Source organism: Triturus cristatus, chromosome 4_2 (genome assembly GCF_964204655.1).
Source record: "Triturus cristatus chromosome 4_2, aTriCri1.1, whole genome shotgun sequence".
Classification (NCBI taxonomy): Eukaryota; Metazoa; Chordata; class Amphibia; order Caudata; family Salamandridae; genus Triturus; species Triturus cristatus.
Genome location: NC_140586.1, coordinates 305,896,856 through 305,922,761, shown reverse-complemented (window position 1 = coordinate 305,922,761; position 25,906 = coordinate 305,896,856). Strand labels below are relative to the sequence as shown.

The window sequence follows — 25,906 nt, the reverse complement described above, 5'->3', positions numbered from 1 at the left end:
CGGCTGCGGGCCATCCAAACCGTGCATGCGTGGAATTCTTCAGCACAGATGGGGAATTCGGGCTGTAGCGAAGCAGCTAACCGCTGACTTCATGTAAATCTTTGATCATGTACAGTGCTTCGCTGCCTTTTTGCTAGGTTTGCGCCATTAAAATACCATACACATACATACATATATCAACCAACTGGAAACATCCACATCCATGCAGTCACTGAGTCAGGTTTCGTGAACTTGGAGATAAATGTACACCATACATGGAAACTCATCCATTTAGGATGGAGACTACCTAATGTTTCTACCTTAAATGTTTTAATTTTTTGGCTGCACTTCCCACTTAAAGCATCCCTTGCTCGAAAAGAAGCAAATTAAAAACTCAATATTTGTTATTGGATGGTTCCAAAATGTTGGCATACATGGTACGCCTGCCTGTGGTTTGTCCTTATCGATACTCCAAAAACTATTCAAATGACATTTGATGAAATCTGTGGAAATACTTCGACATCCTAAACCTTTTAATGAGCACTGCACAAGAAATTCTTTCAGGGTAGTTAAGAAAATGTTTTTTATGATTAATATTTGAGTTTGCCCTTTTGAATGAATCAATGATGGCATGGGGGATGCAAATGCACATCTGTTTTTCTACAGAACATCATCCTGTTAGTCAGTCTATTCTCAGAACTCTCAGTTGTAGGAAACCAGGGAACTGAGGTCCTGAAGGCATTGGCGTAGGGACAATTTTCAAAGTGGGGGATCCTGCTATGATGTTGCATCACTGAAGTCATAGGGATTGTGAAAAATCCAAGCATAATACAAAGAACAAGTGTAGCAAACGAGCCACGCCCACTCAGCAGAAGAGTGATAAGGGTGTGGTATATAGCCAGAGGGCAGTTTGGGGCACACTGTTGCATATATATTACTAGAGCATAGTGTGGAATCACACTTATTTACAGACATACATTTTCCATTGAAAAAGCCACAAAATTTGCACTGACGTGATGTCTAATGTTAAAACTTTATAGTGCCCAATGATAATGTGTTTAATTGGGGTTTCAATAACAATTTATCATTGGCACATCATCAAGTAAAGTATCTTTATTTGTTTTGATCCTATTACTATCTTTGTTTACATCATACGTTAAAACTACAAAACAAGCATTTGCAATGCAATAGGTCTCGCATTTATGCAGTTTGAGCTATTGACATTGTAAATGACAATGCCCTTTATTAATGTTTTGGTTTTCAAAGTATAAATAAAAGGCATTGTCATTTACAATGCCAATTGCTTAAACCAGCGTAAATGCGAGACCTATTGCATAGTAAATGCTTGTTTGTTTTGCTATTTCTCACTTGCTCAGCAGCATGCTCCACTGCCACACTCCAAATCTAATTTAAAAAAAAATATATTTGTTATTGTAATTTTATATTCTCGACAATTTACACCATTGCATTTGGGGATTCTTAAACAATAACATTTCTCAATTTGATTTGTGGGATATATTGTTTTACGAATCAGGTTTGTGTTTTGAACACTCTGCAGCATTTACCAAAATTTTAATTTGCTTTTAGATGTAGGGTTGCCAAACTATGTATCTGAGGGCCCTTCTATAAACAGACCATCTTCTGTGTCACCCTTTCACGGCCTTAGCTGTACAGTCAGCTTTCAGTGCGAAGCAGCTCAGTTGAAAATGTGTGTTGTGAATCATCAGAATGCACGTCCAGTGGAAAGTACTAACTGGGATTTAAACTGGAAGTGGAGATTGCTGCTGTCAGGGCCGGTTTGTTCTGGGTCACTGCACTGTGGAAGGTGCCACACTGTCTGATCAGGGCTTATCTGCCATTACGAGGACTGCTACGTGATGCCATGTTCCATTCCTGTTGATCCACTTGACAACCTGGTGTATTCTGGGATGTGTAGTTTTGTTTAACTAATTTGGACAAAAGTACCTGATGAAAATTATTTTTAAAAGGAACGCCCACTGACATTCTGTGATCTGTTAACCCTAGTCATGGACAGTTGTGTAGGACAGTGGTTCTTAAGCTGTGTTCCGCGGTCCCTCGTACTTACGGGACCTGCAACTGTTTGTAAAATTACATAACATTAGCAGTTTAATAAAGTATATGTACATAAAGTAAAATTGTATGTCTTAAAACGGTCCTTGTATGAGAAGCAATTTGAAATTGGAAGCTAAAAATTAAGTTGGTGTCTTTATGTTTATTTGTGTGAACAGCGCAAAACAGCAAATGAAGTCTATTATGAACTTGAGGAGGATTGAATTTTACAAACCTTTCTCTTCATTATTTTTGCCAGTCACAGGGCAGTTTTACCATGCATAGCCAGAGCTCCCTTGTTAGCAAAAGAAAAACTCTGAAATGACTCTATACAGAAAATGGTACCCTTTTGTGAAAACACCCACCGTCCCCCACTTCGCCTTAGAGTCAAACTAATTATTTGGAAAAATAATGCATAGAAAATAATTGATAGAAAAATAATCATAAGGCCTGATGGATAGAAGTCGGGGCTGCAGAGACAGCGATTTACACTTGAGCGTGCACACTCATGATTTGCTTGAAGTTGGGTCCTTTTGGGAATTCTCATAGAATTCCAGGAGTCTTCCTGGGCAGCTAGTAGTGTCAAAGCTTCCCAGGAGCATTCCCATGTTGTCTGGGTCTCCCACAAATCTGTGTGTCAATTCACGAATGCAAGTTCACGTTTGTAAATCATGGACATACATTTACACTCACAAACAATGGTATTTGTGTACCAAGCTCTCACTTTGGTGCACAAAGCTAGTTTCCCATTCCGGCGTGAGACTTTCAGTGAAGGAGACCTGAGCTGAGAGAGAGTTTGCGTAGTCCGGAGGTGTAAGGAAGGCCCTCTTGCAGAAACCAACCTGCTACTGAGCTGGCCCAAAGTAAAACCTTTTGTACCCATTGAAAAGCATCGGTTTGAATGGCGGTTAATCTGGTGAGGCAGCAGAATTAGAGGATGCATTGATTTAACTGCTCAGCCTCATTAGGAAGGAATTCGAGCCGCTTTCTCACCAGTTTCCAGGCAGGTGTGGAGTGCTGAAGGAGAGGCCATATACCGGCCTTGGATGTCGGCACACTCACTCTACACCAAAACCCAGCCTAGGAATGTTGGGCATCAGAGCGAGGGATGCAGGCACCACTCCTCGTTTGAGTATAGGCGTGAATTATGCTAACCACCCTGTGCAGGATAGTTCAGAGACCTCTGCGGCTCAGGCAGTGGCATCGCTTGTTGGACCTACCAGAGAGAAGCTGTGAAGAGTATTCCATGCGCACCGCCGTTCAGTCATTCATCCTGCCTACTCAGTAGAGTACTCTGTGCACATCCAGTCACTGGCCTCCTTTACTGAGACTGCCAGCACTTTATCATGAAAAGTAAAGCTGCTCTGCTGGGAAGCGTATGGCTGTTCCCAAGAGGAACTATCGCAGTGCTCAATAGTTTAAGTACTGCCGCAGCTGTATGCGTGTGAGCGATGGAAGCAGCTGACGTAAGCGTGCCGTGCCCGCACACTATATGCGCGCACATCTCCTGTCTGGGTGCGTACGCTGCCGGTTATGATCTGCTGTGAAGCCGCGAGCCATACACGAGGAGATGTGCTAAAATCTGTGTTAACAATAAACAGGAATTACTTTCACTTTCCTCCTTCTGTTTATTTGCTTCCCTGTGAAATTGATCCAAAAAAGAAAAAGCTGTCAGCATTGTGCGAGCGCGCACACCGAATAACGAGGCTTAGCCCGAGGGAGGTGGCAACAGGAGCACGCCGAGGCGCATTTTAAATAAGCTGTCGGTGTTGTGCGAGCGTGCGTGCATATCTCCTGTCCTGCGTGCGCGCAGACAGGGAGGGAGAGAGGGAGCGAGTGAGCCGAGCCCTACGCACGTGAACATCTCCTGTCCTCGCACGCCTGCTGTTTTATGCTAACGTCTTCAGCCGTACGCGTCCACATGTCCTGTCTTCTGGGCTCGTGCACCTATCCTGTCCCGCATCGCAAAGCAAGTCGGCAACAATAGATCTCGCCTACGCGAGCAACGCTTTCGTGCTGCGTCCCTAGGCGAGACCTAGAAAGGTACTTCATTTGTGCTTTCCTATCTGCTGACATTTTTTAAAATATTCGATTATTTACAGGTATTTAAATGTTGTTGCGTGCTAGAAAAAAAGCTGGGATCCTACAGCCTTTCCCTTCACACTCCCTGTACTACAGCAAGATTGTCAGGTGGTTCACTTTAGAGAATCCTGTAACTTCGCAGTCAGAGGAAGAATACATCAATCTCTATGGTAAATAAATAAGCAGCAATTTGTTAGAATATATAACATAACATTTAATCTCGGTCTTTGAAAGCACAGCAAAGGTGACAAGATAAAAATTTAAAGGCATCTTTATTGCTCAGTCACCTTCTGAACTCCTGCAGCACCCCCTACCCCTTCCCGAATCCCTACTCCCAAGCGACTATGCTAGAAGGTGTTTATATACCTCACTGAAAAGGTTCTCCCTTTACACAACTACACATTTTACAAAGTGAAAAAACAGACCGCGAAATCACTTTTTTCCAAAAACAGATGCCAAAATGTAGATATTACATACATTTCTCCTTTCAAAATTTCCACCTGTGCCTAAACCCCACTATCAAGCACTTGCTGCAGTGTTGGAGTTAGAATAGAAAATTAACCTAAGGCATGGGAAGTGACTGGGTGGAGTTAAGAATTGTTATTTAATCTTTTTTGTAGCGAGTCAAGTGTTTTGGCAGACTTTTTTTTTGGAGTCTAGGGTTATGAAAAAAATGTTGTTGCTGTTTTCGTTTTCGGGTGGAGTCCCTACGTACAGCGGCAGAGCTAGCATACTAACCACCCCGCGCCACACACAGATTGCAATGTTTCAGGTGCTGGGCCACTGACACCGGCAGCTCACGCACGGTAGTGCCACCACCCTGTTCACAAGGCTGCCCTGAAAAATGTTCTTCCAGTGGAGAACCCACCTCAGCCCAAAACAATTTCTGTTGAGCAAAACTGGACAGATGTTTAATTGCATCATTTGGACAATACCTTGTGTGTCTGTTAATCGTTAACTCTGTCCTTTATTTTTGCTTTCTCTGTCAATCGAACACTAACTATTACCATTTGTTTTTCTATAACTCTGCTAGAAATACTTTGGATTGGTTGTCAATGAACAATTACAAAATAAACAAAGCGCTAAGTGAACTAGTCAGGATCACAAGATGTGTTCAGCTGTAAGCCAGGAATGCATTTCTTGGATCCAGTGTCGTCATCTAAAACGCTGGACCCTATGTCCTGGATGTGAGAAAGGTTCCTAGCTCCTCTGATAACGTGCCATCAGTACGGACTGAACAAGATATTGGTTCCTTCCACTTCTGCCTTTCCCTTCCAACTTCACACCCTGTCCAAACCTTTCTGAGTACAATGGACTTCCACACATGCCTTTCAAGCTCTTAGCTCATTCTATCCAATTCACCTAACTAAAAAGAGGCACATGGCCCCTCCACTCTCAACATCTCACATCATTCCTTTATTACTCCACCTCAAATTAACTTTTCCCTATTCAAAACACGAAAGTAAAAGCACATCCTTTCAGGAGTACAAACAAACTGAACACAACTAATGTTACAAAGAAACAGAAGCGCATATTACTACCCATTTACATCTACCCTTGGTTTCTGGAGTGGCAATCTACTCGCCGCAAACCGCATCAGCACCTCGCCAGGGGTAGTAAGCGCTATATTAGTACAATTTACAATAATATTTGGATTGAATCAAAGCCAGGGTTGAAATGCAGCAGCTCACTATGTGTCTGCTGCGCCCCTTGAGTGCCCATCATGTGTATGACTTGGTTGCCAATGTGGAAGGCACAGTTCGAATTCTTTTCCTAAGGCACAGCCAGCGACAAAGGATGAACGAACACCACAAAAGCAACAGGATCAAGAGGGGATTCCGGATCAGAAAAACTGTGGAAGAAGGCATACTTTTAAACCAGTCATGCTCAGTGGGTTAACGCACCACCAGCAGACATACATGTGTGTGTGCAATCTGCACATCACTGGTTACAGCCCTCATGGCTCCATGCAGCCTATCTCTCCCACGAGGCAGAAAAACAGCACACCGGTGAATCGGGGCATAGTACAACATCATAATTAGGGCTTCCAGTTTTATGGTATTTATCCATATTTATTTTTATTATGGGATTTTTAAGAAAAATAAAGCTGAAACTGGTATTCCATATTTATTTAACCAATAAATATGCAGTCATGCTTGAATGTCTGCCAGGTTTCAGTGATATGAACACCTGCAGAAGATAAATCAATGCACTTATATGAGAATATGCACATTTCAGTATTAGCTTTGTGCATACCTGCTGCTGTTTAATCCTATTTACCAAAAGTCCTTTCTTTTATAACACCTTTACCTTTCAGTCCACACAGTTATTGGCCTGGCAGTAATGGCAAAGTGCATTTAGAATCACTAAAAAAGCACCCAATTTCCGTTTTTATCCATATTTTATATGGATACATTTTTATATGCGCAGCATACGCGTGCATATCTTCTCTCCGGGAGCGTGCACATGCCCTATTCGGGCAGGCACGTCAGACAAAGACAGGGAGGGAACCAAACATGCTTCCCTCCCAATAGAAAGCACGGATTTGGCGGGTGCGCCAATAAGAAGCGTGGGTGGAGCTTCCACCCTTGCTTCGCAAGCCAAACCGACGACAATAGGATCTTGCCAGAAGCGAGCAACGCATGCGCTGCATCGCTAGGCGAGACCTAAAAACGGAAAACAGGGAGCTTTAATCATAATACAAAGACTGGCTAACGCACAGTTTGAGCACAAGGTCCCAGTGAACCTTACAGGTTGAAAACACACCAGTTAATGGTGATTTGAAAGATTTTATTAAAGCAATACTTTGGTATAATATGTAAAATCTGCGGTCGGGGGGCAGTCCGCCCCGGTCAGCATGAGTTTTGGAAGCTCTTTCCTGCGGCCATCGTGGGGCAGCAAAACAAAAGCAGGAATTGCCAGCCCCCCCACCCCCGCTCTTACATTTGGTCCCCGCGGGCGGTAAACGAAAGGACCTGCCACGGGCAGCAAAAGGGCTAGCTATGCCACTGCCTTCTGGTACAATACTACAGCCATCCAGTCCTGAATTCCATGCCATTTCACTCTTCCTTTCTTGTCACTGCCTACCCTCCCACCAACCGCATCCGACGCAATATGGAAGTCTAAGCATTCATGTAGCACCCGACTACTGCACTGAACTAGGTTTTATCCCTTTCCCGTGCAACTGGCATCTATTTTGTGGCTCCACCTACCCGTAACAGCATGGAACTCAAGTGTCATGCTTTATGAATGAATTTATTGCATAATTACTTAAAATCACTGCAAAATTGCGATACAGTATCAAAGTTAATATTTAAAAGCATGTCTCACACCTTTGTTATTGAGGTATCAAAAATAATTTTTAAAACAGGTCTTCGGCCTTTTGTGAGATGGGGTTTTGCCCTAAAATGCGTGGTTTCAAATTACGGATAAAAAAATGGTCTCTGCCCCTTATATGATCATTGACTATAGGCAAAATAGTCTACATGATGCATTGCAGTATTAATGGGCCCCTCGTGGTCCTGTTTCGGGGGGAAGGGGAGCCTCACTGTTCGTACCCTTCTGTGCCAACAGGATTCCATGCAGTTGCGGCCGCACAGATTGTGTCTGTATTGTTTTCAATTAAGTACTTTCGAACCATGCTCATGAATTAGCCAAATTTGGCCAGGTACGTGGGCACTGTGCAGGACTGGAGTAAGGCAACTGCATCAACGCATTTTCTGATCCCATGCCTTAGAAACATTGGTTTTAACAATTTACAGCGGTGTTGGAGTAGGGCAGTGCAGCAACATATTAGATGTGCCAACAATTCTGCACTGTAGTTACACAACCTGCATCTGGTTATGTTACTCAGGGATTTCCAGCCCGGGTTCAGTTCCTTAATTGGCAGTTGCACTAGGCGCGCCCATTGAATTTCTTTCAAGCACTTCCTTCCTAGAGAGCTGTTCATGTATGACTGAATTTTGTGTGTCTCGCATACTTCCATTAGGCCTGCCAACACTTCGATATCCTTGAATCTGCTATGTCTTCATTCCTTGATATCTGGGTGATTTAGTTATTTAGTGCCTTCTTTATTGATGAATAGTTTAATTCCTCTTGGGACCAGCACGCTGTGGATAGACCCTAGACCCAACCCAGCCACTGTCTCCAGACAGTACTTCTGCCATGGATTTGGTCCCCCTTTGAATATCGTTCTCAGTACCTCCTTAGAGGATCCTTTCTGGGCTTTTAGTGTCTGAAACCAGAATGTTACCAAAGTGCTCCTGCGTTCATATTTTTGTTGCACCAGGCCAAACTCTAGACGGATCAAAGCGTTTTGTGTGAATTTGGGAAAGCCTTTTGTGGAACAGGCACTGGGCTTTTTCCATGATCTCTTCCATCTTACTTGGGAATGTGTGTGATGCATACCCGGCAACTGCGAGCAATTTAGATTTGGTCACTCTCCTTATGGGTTCCTTGGTAGGGTTGTGTAATTTGCCCTGTAGCTTGCACAGTGTGTAGATGGTGTCTTGTATTTTGGCTTGCACCTTAACCTGGTGCAAGGTTGCCTTTTCTTGTCATTTAGCCACGCTCCTAGATAATGATATGCTCTTTCTGTTGCTATGTTGTTACTGCCCAGTCTCCACTTTAAGAACACTTTTTTCGGATGTTTTCCGAACACCAAGGCTTTCATTTTGCAGGGATTAGCCACAAGCTCGTTTTCCTTATTCTAGGTGTTTAATGCATTCATACCACTTTGCAGGCCTACTCTGGTGTGATCGAGAATCACCAGGTCGTCGGCGTACAGGAGCACATGTAGTCGTTGCTGTCCGATTTTCGGGGTTAACAAGGTTGCACCTTGTAGGGCTTTCCCCCGCTCAGCCGTGCGAAGATTGAAGAGTGTAGGCGCTAGAACGCAGCCCTGCTTTAGACCTCGATCGGTTGTCAGTTTATGTGTAACCGTGTCCCTTGCCAGTTCGATTTTCACCCAAATGTTGGTGTACAATGACATAATTGCCTTCAGTATTTTACCATGGATCTTCCAACTGGACAATTTATGCCATAGCTTGCTTCGGTTTACCCCATTGATGGCTGCTGAATAGTCAAAAAGCATGCAAATACCGGCAGGTTGTTTCTGGAATTTGCCTGATGTGCCAGGAACGAAAGTGCAATTATGTTATCTATAGTGGAACAGCCTCTTCTTAATCCAGTTTGATAAAATGGTAATATTCCATTGTACTCGATCCAGGCTGTTACTTCCTGTAACAAGGAATTGGCATATGCTTTGCATTCGAATTCTAACAAGGCGATAAGCCTACATTTTTTGGCTCGGTTTTTGCTCACTTCTTATAAATTGGCTGCAGTAATGAGCCAAGCCAGGAATCCGGTACGCTCCCCAAAGCTCTGCATTCCATATACAAAGGTGATAGCAGCTCCGCCCACCCCTTGGGATCCTGTTTAAAAGACCACCCAGTAGGCTGTTGGGGCTCAGTCCCTTTTTATCCTTTTTATGATCACTTTAGATTCCTGTGCTGAGCCCGCCTCGTGTGTCTGATTTTCTTCCTCCGCTACCGCCCCTTCTGGCCAAGGGGACCTCCTGGTGTTTTGTCTTTCTGATTTCGTCGTGTAGATTTCTGCCGTGTGGGTAAGCCAGGCTTCCAGTGTAACTGAGTTCCCCCTGGCAGTTTTTGTGTTTTCCATCTTGGCTATGTACTACCAAAATTGGTTCTGTTTATTGGGTTTGCACAAGTCAAATAGCTTGATCCATTCCTTTTCAATCGTCTGGCATTTTTGTTACCACTTTAGGTGTTTGTGGTTCCTATGGGCTTCTTTGTAAGCATACTCTGCCCCTGGGAAGCCACTTTTTTGGAATGCTTGGTATGCTTGTTTAGACAGTGCGGTGCTGTCCTTCAGTCCTTTGTTGTGTTTCCTGATTTGTTCTTGGTTCCCAATGTCTTATGGGCTGTATTCCTAGCCCCTTTTAACAGGGCCGCCCACCGCTCTTCAATCCAGGTGACCCAGCTCTGGATAGCTGGGGTGAGAGGCATGCTGTGTCCCTTTTGTGCTAATCCCAGATTCCCCAACTCCCAATTCGCAGCTGTTAAGTGGTTCCATCTGATCCTCTTCACTAATTTATACTCCTCCAACCCTTGTGTATTGCTTATGGGCACGAGTTCTTCACGAATTTCGCACTGGAAATTGAATTCTGAGATAAGCATTGCATGGTCACTTATATCATGTTGGTATATCCGGAAGCCAAGGATCCTGTGCCTCATACTTTTTCTAATGAAGGTATAGTCAATTGTTATTTGATTGTTGAAAGTGAAAAATATGGGGGGAGGAGCCAAGATGGCGACCGGGACGGCAGCGTAGACTCCCGGCTCCGTGAATCTCCGCATCCCGCACGGATATCCTGCATGAGATCCTCAGCCTGCGCTACGCGCTCGTATTTGTGAATGAGAGTGGCAACCGACCGTGTGACTCCGAAGTTTCTGGCGGCTGTACCGCCGGAGAAATGTGCCTTTGAAGTTTGCGGCCCGTGCAGCCCTGGAGCCAGGACCTCGAGTGGACGCTTTGGCCGGGTGGCAGTTCAACAACAGCGGCCTGTGGTGACTGGGTGGAGTCGGACCACCGGAGCGGTGTACACCTCGGCCTACATTTCGCCGTGGTCGTTCCTACCGCTAAGCGTAGCGGACCGAGTGCATGCCCGGGGTGGCAATTCTGAGATTCTCCGGTGATTGCCCCTGCTTTTGACGGTGAGCTGCCCGGACGCCGCCCGTAACTCGCCCTGATTCTTGCGGGCTGCTCCCGGATCTTCGCGGGCGCTGGTCCGTGGTGGGGACGACTGTTGCCCGTGACCACACAACGGATAATTTTTGCCTGCCCCCGGAACCCTGTTTCCAGCGACGTGGACCTTGAGGCGCTTGTCCCTGGGTCCCGGTCCCAATACGGGTCGGGCCTACCCGGCGGCCATCTTGTTATGATGAAGCCTACCATCCTGTCCACCGGGTCACAGCAGGATTGGGAGTGTGTGACTTTTGGGAGTGTGGCGGAGCGATCGCAGAGAGCTGTGCTGGGGTACGGCGACCTCCTCGAGGCCCTCGGTGCCCTTCATTCCACCTTGGTTCATGGCATCGGGGTCTTGGGGAGTAAGCTCGATGGTGTGGCATCAGCGTCTGGACAGTTGCGGCCTGCCTGTCCTCAGGTACACAGGGACTTCCCACACTGCACACAGGAGGACAATGCCGCGGCCACCCCTGAGATTAGTGAACAGCTGGAAACTCCGGACAGTAGGCTTCCGTGTGATCGGCTGGCTGTGAGTCTGATCTGTTCCGGAGGTATTGGACCTGAGTGGGAGGTGGTGGCCTCGTCCCGTGCACGGCCTCTGGCGACCCAGGGAAAATTCACGCAACAGTTGTCTACTTTGGCTGATTCCGACTTCCTGGACCTTGTGTGCAGTGCAGATCCTGGGGCAACACTGGGAAAGACGTCCCTCCATGATGCGGACTGTGTTGGTACTCAGAGACTTCCACCCCACCTGTGTGCGTCGCTTCCCGGTCGTTTTTGGACACTCCTTTACCTTGTAACGTGGGACATGGCGCTGGGTCGAGGGGTATGCATGGGCAGATTTGCAAAGAGCGGTCAAGGATAAGGCTGATCCTTCAGGGGTGGTCATCTAGTAGACGGGCGGTCTCAGGGGTTGCGTGCTCTCATGGCATAGCTATTAGTATAATTGGTGCATAATGCTCCCCATTTTTCTTAGGCATGGTCGATTTTGTGCTGCTTATTGATTGCCTTGGGGAAAACTTACCGTGCGGGAGGGAGAAGCCGGGGGCATGTTTTGAAGGCCCTCCTCCAGTTTATTAATACTCTCTCTACCCCCCCCGTCTGGTGGGGTTCTTTTCTTACTCCTTTTTCTCTGTTCTTCTATATTTCGGGTCTGGTTCCAGGGCGACAGGCACACTGCTGGGGGGGGGGGGCCGTACTCATCTGCAGAGGTGCAGGGTGGGGGGTTGGGGAAGGGGATTCTTTAGTCTTTACTCCTTTTTCCATGGCCTCCTTTTTCTTTTCTGATTCTTCTTTGTTTTTCTTTTCTGGGATCAGCGTGGTACAACTCCTTTGTTGTGAATCACTGCTTTTCATGTGTGCCACAATTTCCGGGGTGTTTTCTGGGCTTTAGGGCATGGGACTGCAGGCGCAACTGGTCATGATACTTCTCTACATCCTGCACTTCCTGTTTTAGCGCCATTGCCTCGATAGATTGCCGTTTATTGTTTACGTTTGTTATTCTGCCTGCCATTTATCGATGCTGGGAAATTGTTTGGCACCTGATCCTTTCGTCTTTCCCTATTATAAAATGAAAGCCTTCTTAATCCTGGGGTCCTACTTGCGCCATTCACGGGCCGAGAATATATTAGCATGGAGATTCTGCTCCCCGAGGTTCTGCTTGTGTCAACATTGGATCTCTGTTGCTTTGATTGCTTAGCGGCCGGCCCCGGGGGGTTGTAGGCCCATACTTGTTATTGGTTGAAATGCTAATAAAGGTTTTTCAAAAAAAAAAAAAAAAAAAAAAAAGAAAGTGAAAAATATGATTCCTTGGAACTATGTTGCTCGGTCCAGGCCTGAGCTGAGGTTAATTCAAAGGAGTTTAGGAAGTTGTTGAATGCCCTTTCAGAGGGTATGCCATATTCGTTGTCCGGACTCAGACGGTGGAGGCTGAAGTCCCCAGTGATGATCAGATCCATATGGGCATATTCACAGAGTACTTCCTCTAAGATTGCAATGGTCTGTTTAGTGATTGCCAATTTCGGAGCCCGTTGTAATTAAGATATACATTAATAATTACATGCTCTTTTCTCGATTTACCATCCAATAGTCCATTTATCACAGTGCACTGTAACATGACTAGTGGTTTCCAAATCTCTTTAATAAACTTCTATTGTGTGTTTAACGTAAATTGCGAGACCACTCGAGGGCCTGCCGTAAGGGTGCAGTTTCTAGCTGGTACAAGGATACCAGCAAAACCTTGTAAATGGACCTTCTTTGTTGGCCAGGTTTCCTGTAGGCAGAGGATGTCCCCCTTCTGGATCTTTCCATTGCTGATTCGCTGTTTCGTGTGCTTGTGATTCCTGCCACATTACATGTTATGAGCCTCATTCTTGGCTTGAGTGCTCTATTTGGCAGACCATCCGCATTCTTTTGTAGAGGGATTGCAATTTTTGCCCTTTTTTGTGATTTGAGGCTACCAGTGATTCTTATTGTGACCTCAGTGCGATGTGGAGGCTTTGCTGGATGCCTTAATTGTCTAGGACCTGTGCCAGTCTTTATCTGCCGTATTTCTTTCAGTTACTTTTCTCTGTCACTTTGACCCTCAATTTCACTAAATTCAATCGTGAAGTTATGGAAGCTGGATACAATTTCTGGGGGATACGTTCTGTAGGAAGCGGGCTCTGTTTAAACAATACCAAAGTAAGGTATAGTGTGCAGAGTCCAGTGGAACCCCAAAGGTGCTAGGCAGAGGTAAAAGTAGATAATACCTTACTCTCTATTTGCGGTAGTGTGGGCGAGCAGTAAGGCTTTATCAGAGGGTAGTGTTAAGCATTTATTGTACACGCTCAGACAAGAAATTAGGTCACACACTTAAAGACTGAACTAAGACCAATTGTGTTTGTCTAAAAATATTATTTAGCTTTTATTTTATTTTCTAGAACCAAGCCAGGCCTGGTACAGGTAAATATAACAATTCTTTGCAAGATTTCTGCAGTAAATTACAGTTGAATGCAGGTTCAATGCAGTTGGTTGATATAAAGGTAAGTCATCAGTCAAAATTACTTTTCAGTTACTTTGTAGATTATATTGTACGTTACTTCTTGGATTACTTTTGCTAATCAGTATGATATGCCTAGATATCACACTGGGACATTTCCTAGACAAAAGGTAAATAATTTGTTTCTTAAACATATGCAGTTTCTTAGGGTTTTCATACAAACCAACTCCACACTTCGAAGATTTTTCACAGAAAAGCAGTCAATGCAGTCCTATAGGAGAAAATAGTGTTATCGGTTTATCGTTAAGTACTTAGGTTTTGGAGTTGGTATTCTGGGGTTAGAAACAGGGTTCCTCCAGGGGCAAGGATGCACTCTCAAAGCATTCTCAGCTGCACTAGGGCGGCCAGGTGCAGAGTGCTGCGGCCCAATGTTATCGAATGGGGGATAGGGGGCCTTTGGTTGGTGGCTGCTCACAGCAGGCCACAAGGTTGTGGGAGCAAAGATCCTGGTGTTAGGTTCAGGGCAAAGGGGGATTCGGATCAGCACACAAGGTGCAGCCACAGCGGCGGGTGCCCCAGTTGTTTTTGCTGGGAGTTGCCGGTTTTGGATTTTGGCTGCAGGCTTGGACCAACAGCTGGGTAGGTAAGTTGGAGGGTTCGGGGACGTAGGTGCACCTCGGGTTCTCTTCTCCAGGGCGTAGGGCAGCTGGATGCAGGGGCACCTTTTGAGGTTGGATTTCACCTTACTGGGCCACTTGCGGTTGTGGAGGTCTCCGCACAGAGGCTGCAGGCGACGTCGGGGAGTTCTGGAGGGGTCAACCCACGATGGAATCCGACTCTGGAGCGCTGGGGGACCTCGCTGGGACCAGTGGGCCACTCAGGCCGTAGGCATCGGGTGGAGTGGTGGTTCCAGGCATCGGGTTTCTTTGTCCTCAGCAGGCTCCGAGTGTTTCCTGGCGGTTTCTTTTGAACAGAGCTGCTGTTCACAGGAGATCTGGTCTTGAAAGAGATCAGTCCTCCCAAGGGTTCCGGAGGTCGCTGGCTGCAGGACTAGGCGACTTTTGGCGCAGGATCTCTGGTAACTGCAGACGGGCCGGTAGAGCTGGGACCAAGTCAGTTTTTCTCTGCAGTCTCCTCTGCTGGGCGTCTTCTTTCGTCCTTCATCGTAGTTTGTGGGAATCTGACTTGTTGGATCAGGGCTGCCCCCTAAATACTGTATTTCGGGGGTGTTTTTAGGGGTCTCGGGGTCAGTAGCCAATGGGCTACTGACCTTAGGGTGACTACACCCTTGGTGTACTCACCCCACTATGGCATGGCAATAGTTTCGGCCTTTGTTTCTGGATTAATTTTGAGTCCGTTGTTTGAATTCAGATTTTTCAAGTCCGTAATCAGGGTTGTCAGGACTTACGGCAGCGTTTAGGGTTTTTCCACAATGGCTCTGTTCGCTCGTTTTTCCAGCTTGATGCTTATATTTGCAATGGGCAGGGCTATAGTTTGCAGTGTGTCCATTTGGACCTCTAAGTTATGTGACTACCAGTTGAGGGCATTCGTGGATGCTGCAAGTGTGCCATTGATCGAGGACAGTAAGTTCCTTGATCATTAAGCCGGTCCTCGCTTGTCTCCGTACCTTCATCCTGGTGGGTTTCAGGTGTCTTGTCAGTTGGGACCCTCCTGCGAGGGAACCACGATACTTGCTGTTGCTCTTCTTCGTGTGCCCGTGCCTTGGGGGCTACTTTTGCGTGCGCCCTCCCAGCCACTTGAGTTCTGGGTGCTGGTATGGGTAGGATCCAATTCAATCATGTCAATAGCTGCTACTTTAGCTCGTGGGCCTTCACCCTGCCGTCTGTCAGATGAGATGGACTGGAACACAACGTTTTTTAGAGTGACTCACTGAATAACTTGTGCTCCATGCAGGGCGTGGCTGACAATTCTGGAAAGTTCTATCACACTGTTGTCTTCGCCGTTTGTCTGTGGGCTTGGGCGAATAGTAGAAATAGGACCTTTGATGATGATGTCCATATTGTGCGAACCCAACATTGTGCTGTTGTCTGGCCTGTGTCTGGCCTCTGAGGCCCCTGTGGGCTTCGGGGTGTGTCCCCTCTGTTCAGGGGTTGGGGGGGGGGTCTGTTGATGATCGCCTATCACTGGTATGCCGTCCTTTTCGCTGTGGTGTTCCCAAGCAGAGCCTTCAGGCTTGACATCAGGCATTTTGTCTACTCTCCTGTAGTACTCGTCCAATGTTTTTAACCCTCTTTGGACGCTCTATGTAGGGTCCCCCCCTTCCTCTCAGCTGCCTTCTATTGCCCCCCTATTACCATAGTTGCCGCTCTTCTTTGCAGTAACACTCGATGGGTAATTTTCCAGACGAAAGCGAAGATGTCTGAGGCATTGGGTTTGGGTTGTTGGCAATTCTCGCGCTCTTTCTGCATTCTGGTTGAGATTTAAAATCTGTTGAGGCCGACATAGTCTTCTGCTCTGGTGTACACCCTCCTGTAGCAGAGGTTGTTGCTGTATAGCTATGTTGCTGTTTATATATGCTTCTGTGGCTGTGGGCAATGGGTGTTCTTGCCCTGTCTGGTCCACTTCACCCCCTCCCTCCAGGGGCCACTGAGGGCTGGTACGGTGATTTTTAGTAATTTGTGCCCAATAAGGCCTCCACTGGAATTGGTTAAGTGCATGGAGTAGATATGGCAGGCAAGCCGTGCCTGCTACCCAGGGGTGCCAGCAACCCTGTTTCTCTCCCTCAATATGTTCCTGTAGTAGTAGGGAGTGAGGGGGCCAAATAACGCAGTGTGCGACGTGTGGGGTGATGCGTGTTGAACGGAGCAGGCAAGAGCACAGAACGGAGCAGGCAAGAGCGCGGAACGGAGCAGGCAAGAGAGAGGAACGGAGCAGGCAAGAGAGAGGAACGGAGCAGGCAAGAGAGAGGAACGGAGCAGGAGAGGAACGGAGCAGGCAAGAGACAGGAACGGAGCAGGCAAGAGCGCGGAACGGAGCAGGCAAGAGCGCGGAACGGAGCAGGCAAGAGCGCGGAACGGAGCAGGCAAGAGCGCGGAACGGAGCAGGCAATGACGCGGAACGGAGCAGGCAATGACGCAGAACGGAGCAGGCAATGACGCAGAACGGAGCAGGCAAGGGCGCGGGCAGTAGTGCAGTGCGAGGGGGCGAAAGTGATTCCTGGCCGACCGCCCCTCACTTCTGCAGCTGCTGCTGAGCTATATTCACTGTGGCCCGTCCCAGCCCAGCCTCGGGAGGCTAGAAGGCTCACCTGTTTGACTGCTCCCTGCTCTGCCTCCCGGCTCGCTGCTCCGACGCGTACACTGGCTCCGAACCCGCGGCCGCTTCTTCACCTTCGCCCGCTCGTGTATCCACGTAGAGAGCATTGCGAGTGAGATTCACATGTCTGGATGTCAGATTGAGCTCTCACTCACATCTGGCCAAATGTCACACTGGTAGGGGGCTAGAACTTGTACACTAAATGCATTTTTTTCAAAGCTTTGCAGTGCACACAGCAGATCCTGAGAGCTGAAAAGACCTCAAGGGTCGTATTATACATTGTTCTCCGGAGTCAAAAAGGTTGTGTGCGCCTGCTCTGTGCACCCCTGGAGCACAATAGTATTACAAAAGTGGGTCACAGACGCTTGTGTGTCCCCCTTCAGTAATACGGATAGCACTGGCACACATGTGGCACATGGCTCCATGCAACTGAGGGAATATCTGCCTCTGTGCCAGCGCAGTATTATAGACGCCGATGCAAACAGTCCCTGAGGAGGTGCACTGACAGTGGTCCTCCTGAAAGCAGCCCTCTGTAGCGGTTCCATGCACCCCCCCAGACATCTCCCTGTAAGAAGAGGATCTCTCGCCCCTTTTAAAGTGCACTGCGAAACACAGAGCAGCTCTGATGCACCCGCTCCATATTTCACTGAATGCGCTGCCCCGGGGCAGGGCGAGTTCATGGCTGCTCAGAGGGCAGCACATTCATTGAAATAGGGCGCATAGACCCCTTTCTGCGCATGGTGCAAATAGGGACATTTCGCCCTTTCCATAATATGACCCTAGGAGGCAATTCCACTGCAACAGAAACCCTCCCACAGACCCCGACAACTAACGTCAGAAGCTGTTTTACACACCACAGAGTGCTGCCTTGTTCCTTTTTGAAAGCCCCGAGCCTGCTTCAGTGAAGTTTTGCGGTTGTTTTATTCATTTTTTGCTTTCTTTTTTATTTCAGGAGTCACTTTTACTCTTATCACTGATGTCTAAGTTTGAGTGACTTCACTCTCTGTGAGGGCATGAAATACGCTAATTAATTCTCCCGTGTATTCTAAAAACTTGAGAGGTCTCTAACAGCCCATCCTAGGCTGTTTGGGTCATCTTCTAGTATTTGGGCCTTCTGTTTTCCCAGCCCGGGACTTCGAAATGAAGGGACCTCTTCCCCCGGGGTGAGCCCGAGAACGGGACAGTCCCAGGAGCAGTGACTGGCAGTAAGCTGTGCTTGCCCAAACCAGGCAGAGGGAACGTGCAAACGCGTCAATCTAGTCCAAACCCGTGGAATCCTAGCTCAGACTTCCCAAATTCCTGGCTTAATAAAAGGAGCACTAATCAGCTGGGCACTAGCTACACCACCAACGAAGACTCAACAAATAATTCACTTTCTAGCGGTCTCCACACACATGCTCACTATAATTATTATGATCACAGTCACCGATGCCATACTGACTCCCTTTCACGATGTGCAAGTTTCGAAATCCTCTAAAATCCACAGTGACTCCAGTCGCATCCCAGAGTTATGGCTGCGGTCACCACTGGGGGTCTGCGCTCCCAAGATCTGCCCCTGCTTTCCCAAAAAGCTGTCTGTGCTTCAAGGTAGAAGAGTTTGTTTGCCCCCCCCCCCACCCCGCCCCCCCATAAGCACAGAACCACAATGGGTGACCCTGTCATCAGGATTGACATTTTTCACACCACAAGCAGTCAATGTAAAACCTTAAGCCATTAATCCACTGACAGCGAGGACTGAGGCGCCTCCCTTGAGAGTAACTCCAGAAACAACAATATATCTGAGCTCAGCAAGGAGTCTCCTAGGTTTTATGAGAACCCAATGAGGTGCACCATTGACCTTGGATGAATCTGCTAAGCCCATTCATAAGAGCCAGAAACCTTCTCACTGAGGAGGCTGCTCTGCCCTCAGTATTCAAGAGTGGAAGAAGAGTAAACACCCTCAACTCCAAGCTGTCAGGCAACCTTGAGATCTTTGATTGCTCGTCACATACCAGAGAAGCAATTTATGTGAACTTGTTCATTTCAAAAGGAAGAAACCTGGGAACACCAAGGACGGCCAAACAATCAACAACGTGTGCCTCCCACACGGCCTTCATATGTATGAAGTCTACTGAAAAAACACAACAAAGTGTATCCGCCACTTCATCCTCGTCAACAAGAAAACTACAGGAAAATGTAACAAAAACGCTCTAATTATAGACCTTCAGCACTCTGAAATCTACACAAAGAACCGACAAAACTTATCCTCCATTTCATCTTCAACAACATGAAATTCACTGGAAAAAAACACCATCATCTATCGTACATAAAAGTCATCATCCAACCATGAGTGATATAAAGCACTGGTTACCAGGAACTTTACCACAGTAGAGTGAAAAGTCCAGGAAGGGAGACTTAAATGCAGAGGACAGTCAAAGGGGATTCTAAGAGCTCTTCTTACATCCAAACTGGACAGTGCAAACATGACAAAAATACCATTGCCCACCCAAAGCAGGCGCGTCTCATAATTGTTACCTTGATTAAAGCCTTTATTCCCTGATGCTCTGTAGGACCACTGATGGATAGGAACCAGGATGCCAGGGACAGAGCCAGTAATGTACAGTCCTTCCTTTCCCATCTAAGAAAGTCTCTGATCAAAGTAAAAAAACACCAGGCACAAAGTCAGTCACATCGATTCCTTTCCCCACACCTGGTGGTCCTGGCCAGCACCACGCACAAGCGTATTGCACTCTGTGGCAACACGAGTGAACCTCACACACCATAGACACACCAATAGGAACTACCAGCAGTGAGGCTCACTAGCTCCTGATGAAGCAAGCACCCCTACAGCACCTTCCACCCATGGAGACCAACTTCCAGGGAATCAGGACATACAGGCATATATGATCTGCTCATCCTATTATGCAACAAAGTATAACAAACATGGTTGAGTCAATGCCCTGTCTGCAAATTAGGATGGTTGGTTTATGTAAAGAGGGATATATTTGCCAAGGCCTATTGTTAGCCAACCAGACACCAACAACCATCACCTCTGCCACCTCACAATTCCAAAAACTGTGTCATCCATGTTTGTCTGTGTCAGTATTAGAGGTGGAAATTAATGTACGTATATTTTAGGGCAACAAAGTAGACACATTGGGGAGCACTGGAAAAGTGGATACATTTTTGTTTTTAACCGTCCATTCTGATACGTCAGGAAACAGCTAGAGAGCAGTTTGTGCACAATATTCACAAACAGAAGATAAACATCCTATCACAGTTTGAAGGTGATGGTCATGTTCTGTATGTGGCAGCTGTCCCATCCTGAAATGTTTTGCTTTTTCTGCTACTTTCTTCCATATTGTCAGGATACCCATCTTTCAGATCCTGGATTTTGACTTGCACCGTAATCAGTTTAGCGGGATGTAGTCTCTGTAGGTTCCCAATGAACCAACTAGACTGACATGCTCAATTATAAGAATGTGCAACAGAAAAACCAGGGAATGGAAACATGGTACCTTGACGACACAGAGCGAGTTGACAACCTGGATTCACAGTGGCGTTGAAGGGAAAGAAACTGCCGCTTCAATCTATCGAAGCCATTGACTCCCTAGCTAATACTAGAAGCCTTTCTTGGCCTTACAAACATCCACAAAAATCTTCTGACATTCAACATTGAAAGACAATGACTAAACAAAAAGGAAAAATAAAGCAAATGAGGTCATTTGGTAAGCATAGACAGAATACATTAATTAGGTGATGTTCTGAGGTAGTTAAAATAACTGCGTAACAATGAGCTTGGGCTTTGCAAGGGATATATAAATGCCAATACAGTCCAAATAATTATTAGGCTATGTCCAGGCTGGATGAAGGTTCCAAACGAAAGATGGCGGCTCCAAAATGTCCGACTCAATGTGGCCCTGGTCTCCTTCACCAGCTGAGAGCACCAGAATCTGCAGGAGGTATCTACCACTAGGGAAGAGGATTTCAAGCCATGACTGGAATAGCTTAGCCCTGGAAAAATGTAGGCAGGTTGAAGGATATCCCTCTAGGAACCTCTAGGGTCCCTTCACTCCCCCTGATCTTCATAGGCACCTCTTGGCAGCTAAACTAAAAAGAAAACCCAACGTTTGCAGGTCCCCACTGCACCAGAGTTTGGAAAAGAGTTGAACTATTTGAGCCAGCCATGAGGAGGAAGTTACCCTCCTGCTTCTACCCTGTCCCAGAGATACTGGAAACTGCACTGGGAAACCAGAAACATTAGGAAACCTTTTCGGGGCAAAACAATGGGGAAGAGAGGATGCCCCCAAGCAGAGGCGCAACTAGAGTGAAAGTTCGGTGGGGGGGAGGGGGGAGGTTCTAATAAAAATGTCGTGGGGTGTGGTAATTAATTTAGCAATTGGCACACTGAAGATGCAGGGGCTCTAAGAAGGGGTGAAAGAACAACAAAGCCTCGTTAACAAGTAAATGGTCTTTTAAAGACCTGTGAAGTACTCGGGTGCGGCTGTGTGAGTGCCCGGGAAGCTGTCTCAGCCCGGGCTGCCACACACGACGGGAGGAGGGCTGAAGTCCTTTGAGCCCAATGGGCGTTGCACACCTGCCCCCAAGTAACTTACTCCCCCTTGTCATGAATCGTACGGTAACAGGACCGTAGAAATGTGACCATGCCATGTGCGGCTGTTCATCGGCAATGACGACAATAACAGAACCTGTGTGATGATAAAGATGAGCAAACAAGAAACACCACAACTCGGCTACGATAAGAAAACTAAAGCTGTAACACGTGCAGTGCAACATGAGCACTGATTGAAAGAAGGCCTTGGCAAAAGGCAGCCTGAGCCTGTCCGGGAGCTCACACGCGCTTCAGGCAGCAGCACCTGCTGAGACAGGAATATATGATTCCCCCAACCTAAATTAAAAGGTGGGTGCTCATATATATCTGTGGGTTTATTTTCAGGGACAGTGGCAAGGTAGCGCAAGCGCAAACGACTCCCTCTGCTGCCTGATCTCGCAGCCCCCAAGCCAACTCTTTAGCATATCAAGCAGCCCCCAGGGGTTCGCACCATCTCCAGAAAGAGAAAAAAGGCGCCAGATCCTCTTTCAAATAATTCAATCTATTTTAATGATGGTTGCGCCACTTTGACTTCAAAGGGAGCCCAGGTCCTCACTCCTGATAGGCTGAGATGGGACACCCCCCTTAAATTGTGCAAATAATGGAAACAAACATTTACAATGCCATAATATGTCTTGCATTTAAATACGAGACCTATGGCATTGCAAACAAGTGGCCACCACTGTCCCGGCTGCTTGGAAAGTGAAAATGTGCATGGCGCGCTGAATGTAAGCAAAGCACGTCGTCGTGCCTGAAGTAGGAGAAACTCAATAAAGAAAATAGTGCAAACACTAAATAACACGTACCGTGTAGCAACCGAAGTAAAGGGGCCAGTTGCCATGGGAGGTTACAAATGAAGACAAGGCGGTACTAAGGAGGGACTAACAAGCCTATTAAGGAATCAGAAGTCAGAAGCCAGCAATTACAAAAGGACAATGACACAAGCCAAAGAAATATGGGCGGTGAGTGGGCGGGGCTTCTATTCCATACTCCAGTACAGCAAGTCTTGCAGAGCAGCGCATGCACGCTGACTCTAGGCTCGAGCTAAAAACATATGGATCAAGAGAGGCTCCTACACGTAGCTTAAAATGACAATGCCAAGGTACAAATATTCAAAACAAGTTCATCCGATAAAGCAACAATCCATAAATTAAAGTGACAGTGCCAAAGTGAAAATGTTCAAATGTAACATCAGCACAACAATCTTAGAATAGAACATGTTCACTTAGTCTATGTGTAAGTTTTTCAAAGTAATAACACGCAGATGAAAGTGACAGTGCAAAAGAACAAATATTCGAGTATGGCAGCACAACAAACTTGCAACAATAGATACTTGCTAAATCCATAAGCAACATTTTCAAAGCACTGTTCAAATAGTACGACCAAACAATAGGGGTGCTGCAAAGTAAATAACAGTTTACTGCCTAGATATTTTGATCTTAAAAACCAAACAGTTTGAAGAAAACTGGAGTCAGGGAGCACAATCATTGGCTCGCATCTGTTTTGCAAACCCTCAGGGCCTCCCGATTATGCCTACTCTCCAATGATAAGCATTGAGGTTTGATTCATTTTCGCCTGACGTGTTTACACGCAGGGCAAATGAAAAGTAAGTGCTCAGAAGTTTCATGGCCTAATTTACACACAGGGCAGGTGCCAAGGCTAGACTTTGGATTTGACCAAAGGCTCGTAAAGGATGCCAGAGACTGTGCTCCAAACCTTAAGTGGATTTACAATTTAAGGAAAAAATGGCAGCTAGGTGATTAGTCACTGCACCACCCAGTCACATGCAATTTACAAAGCTGACTGACAATATTGCCCACCTCAAATGACCAATGCAAAAAGAACTATTGATGGACAGAATGCAGAACAATGTCAAACATTCACCCCAGTACAGAGATGTGGGCCTAAATCCATAGGTTTTTTGCTCACCATGCCATTCCAGTTTGGAACCAGCCATATGCAAATCAGTCTTGACCCTGCGCCCAATGAGAACAGTCCAGTCTGAACTGCCAGGCCAGGTGCTCCCTGGACTGAAAACAAGCATCCTAGGACCAGTGGCATGGAGAGCATGGGACCCACGTCTGAGCATACCCGTCCCACTCGGGGTGACAAATGCAAAAATAACTATTGATAAACAGAATGCAGAACAATGTCAAACATTCACCCCAGTACAGATATCTGGGCCTAAATCCATCGTTTTTTTGCTCACCATGCCATTCCCATTTGGAACCAGCCATATGCAAATCAGTCTTGACCCTGTGCCTCATGGGAACAGTCCAGCCCGAACTGCCAAGCCAGGTCCTCCCTGGACCGGAAACAAGCATCCTAGGACCTGTTTCGGGGTTTCACCCCTCTTCAGCCAGGATAGCTTGATTCCAGAGGCATGGAGAGCACGGTACCCACGTCTGGGTCCTGGGCTCACTGTGCCACTGGAATCAAGCTATCCTGGCTGAAGAGGGGTGAGACCCCGAAACAGGTCCTAGGATGCTTGTTTCCGGTCCAGGGAGGACCTGGCTTGGCAGTTCGGGCTGGACTGTTCCCATGAGGCACAGGGTCAAGACTGATTTGCATATGGCCAGGTCTAAAATGGGGTGGCATGGTGAGCAAAAGAATGATGGATTTAACCCAGATCTCTTGACTGGGGGTGAATGTTTTGATTTGTTCTGCATTCCGTCCATCAATTGTGTGTCTTTTGCCACCTCAAATGACCAGCTGCCACATGGTCATAAACAAAAGACAATCACACAGAATGGATGAGAGGCAACACAATAAGTAATATTCAGTAAGAAGTACAATTTCAAACAAGTTAGTCCATAACATCCAGTTTTGGTTGGATATTCTTTTGGTGTTTCCGACATCCTCCTTTGAGCTTTTTCAAACATACAGATGCAACCAACGTGTTTTGCCCCCAAACAAGGGCTTCTTCAGGGCTCCAAATACATATAAAAACACACATATATATGTACCAACTAGGACTACATTCCATTACAAAGACAGACAACATACATTTAAAACACTTGAATTCAGGTTAAATAGCCACAAAGATGAATTAAAAACAAACAACAGTGTGTTGAGCACACAACAACGAACCCACTAGTGACATCGCATTCCAGTGCAACAAAAGTGCATTTTGATATGGTGCAGAGTTCAAATCGGAAATTACAGATGCAGCTGTAATTTCAACATTTCTCCATTGTTTCTATTGGTCTATCTGTTTAGGATCACAGTAACGTGGAGACAACGTGAAAGAGCTGACAGCGAAAGAGAGAGAGACCAGCAAATTGAGTAATATGGCAGGGACAGGTTTCAAACTCCTTGCATGTCAACAGACTAGAGAGGTGACTGTAGTTGTGCCCACGGTTTTGATCCCAATATCACCACATAACTCAGGTAGTATGCCAATCTATATGTGACAAGTTATAACAAGCATTTGCAATGCAATAGGTCTCGCATTATTAAAGTTTGAGATATTGTCATTGCTAGTAATAATGCAACACCAATAGCAATAGCTATTGCATTGCATTTTTGCATGCGCACTGCTACAGGCTCCACCTAAAAATTAGCTGAAACACTGACGAGGAGAGAGGGAGAAGAGAGAATAGAAGGCATTAGTGACGAGGCAGAGGGGATACAGAAAAAAGTATTGTGCAAGGACGAGAGAGAGCGAATGGCAGTTGAGAGTAGGCTCAAAAACGAAATTATAGTGAGACAGCTGCAGTAAAAAGAGGAGAGAGAGAAGGAAGGATAGGTGCAGCCGGTCAGTCGGAGGTGGGTCACTCCACTCAGGGCAGGCCCAGTCCCGGGACGCCGATATTCTGAGAGGCGCATGCCAACAGCACCCTTCTCATCTTGCTCCAGCCTTGTCCCTGACAGTTCCTTTCGGTCTGACACGCCAGTTTAATGTAGTTTTAGGCCTTCATTATCACAAGGCGGCGATGTTTTAACACCCCTTTAACACCCTTCCTTGCCCTCTCTTTAGCCCCCCCTTCCATGCCCTCCCTTCACCCTCTGACCCTACTGGCACACATCAACAAAACCATCATCTGTGTGAGGCAGCGAAGCTATCGGTGATTTAGGGACCCCCTGCTGCAATTCACTACTATCAGCAAGGGCGCCAAATTTCTCTCCGCTCACGCCCAGGGCGCTATCTTAGCAAAGGTCGG

The 25,906-nt window shown here is 46.6% G+C and overlaps 1 protein-coding gene and 1 long non-coding RNA gene across 9 annotated transcripts in view; one reads left to right on the top strand and one right to left on the bottom strand.

Annotated features, from left to right (window-relative positions):
- The window catches only part of RASAL2 (RAS protein activator like 2), an 891,981-nt gene that overhangs the window by 210,973 nt on the left and 655,102 nt on the right, over positions 1 to 25,906 (bottom strand). The window lies entirely within an intron of this gene.
- The window catches only part of LOC146833755 (uncharacterized), a 134,411-nt gene that overhangs the window by 969 nt on the left and 107,536 nt on the right, over positions 1 to 25,906 (top strand). The window lies entirely within an intron of this gene.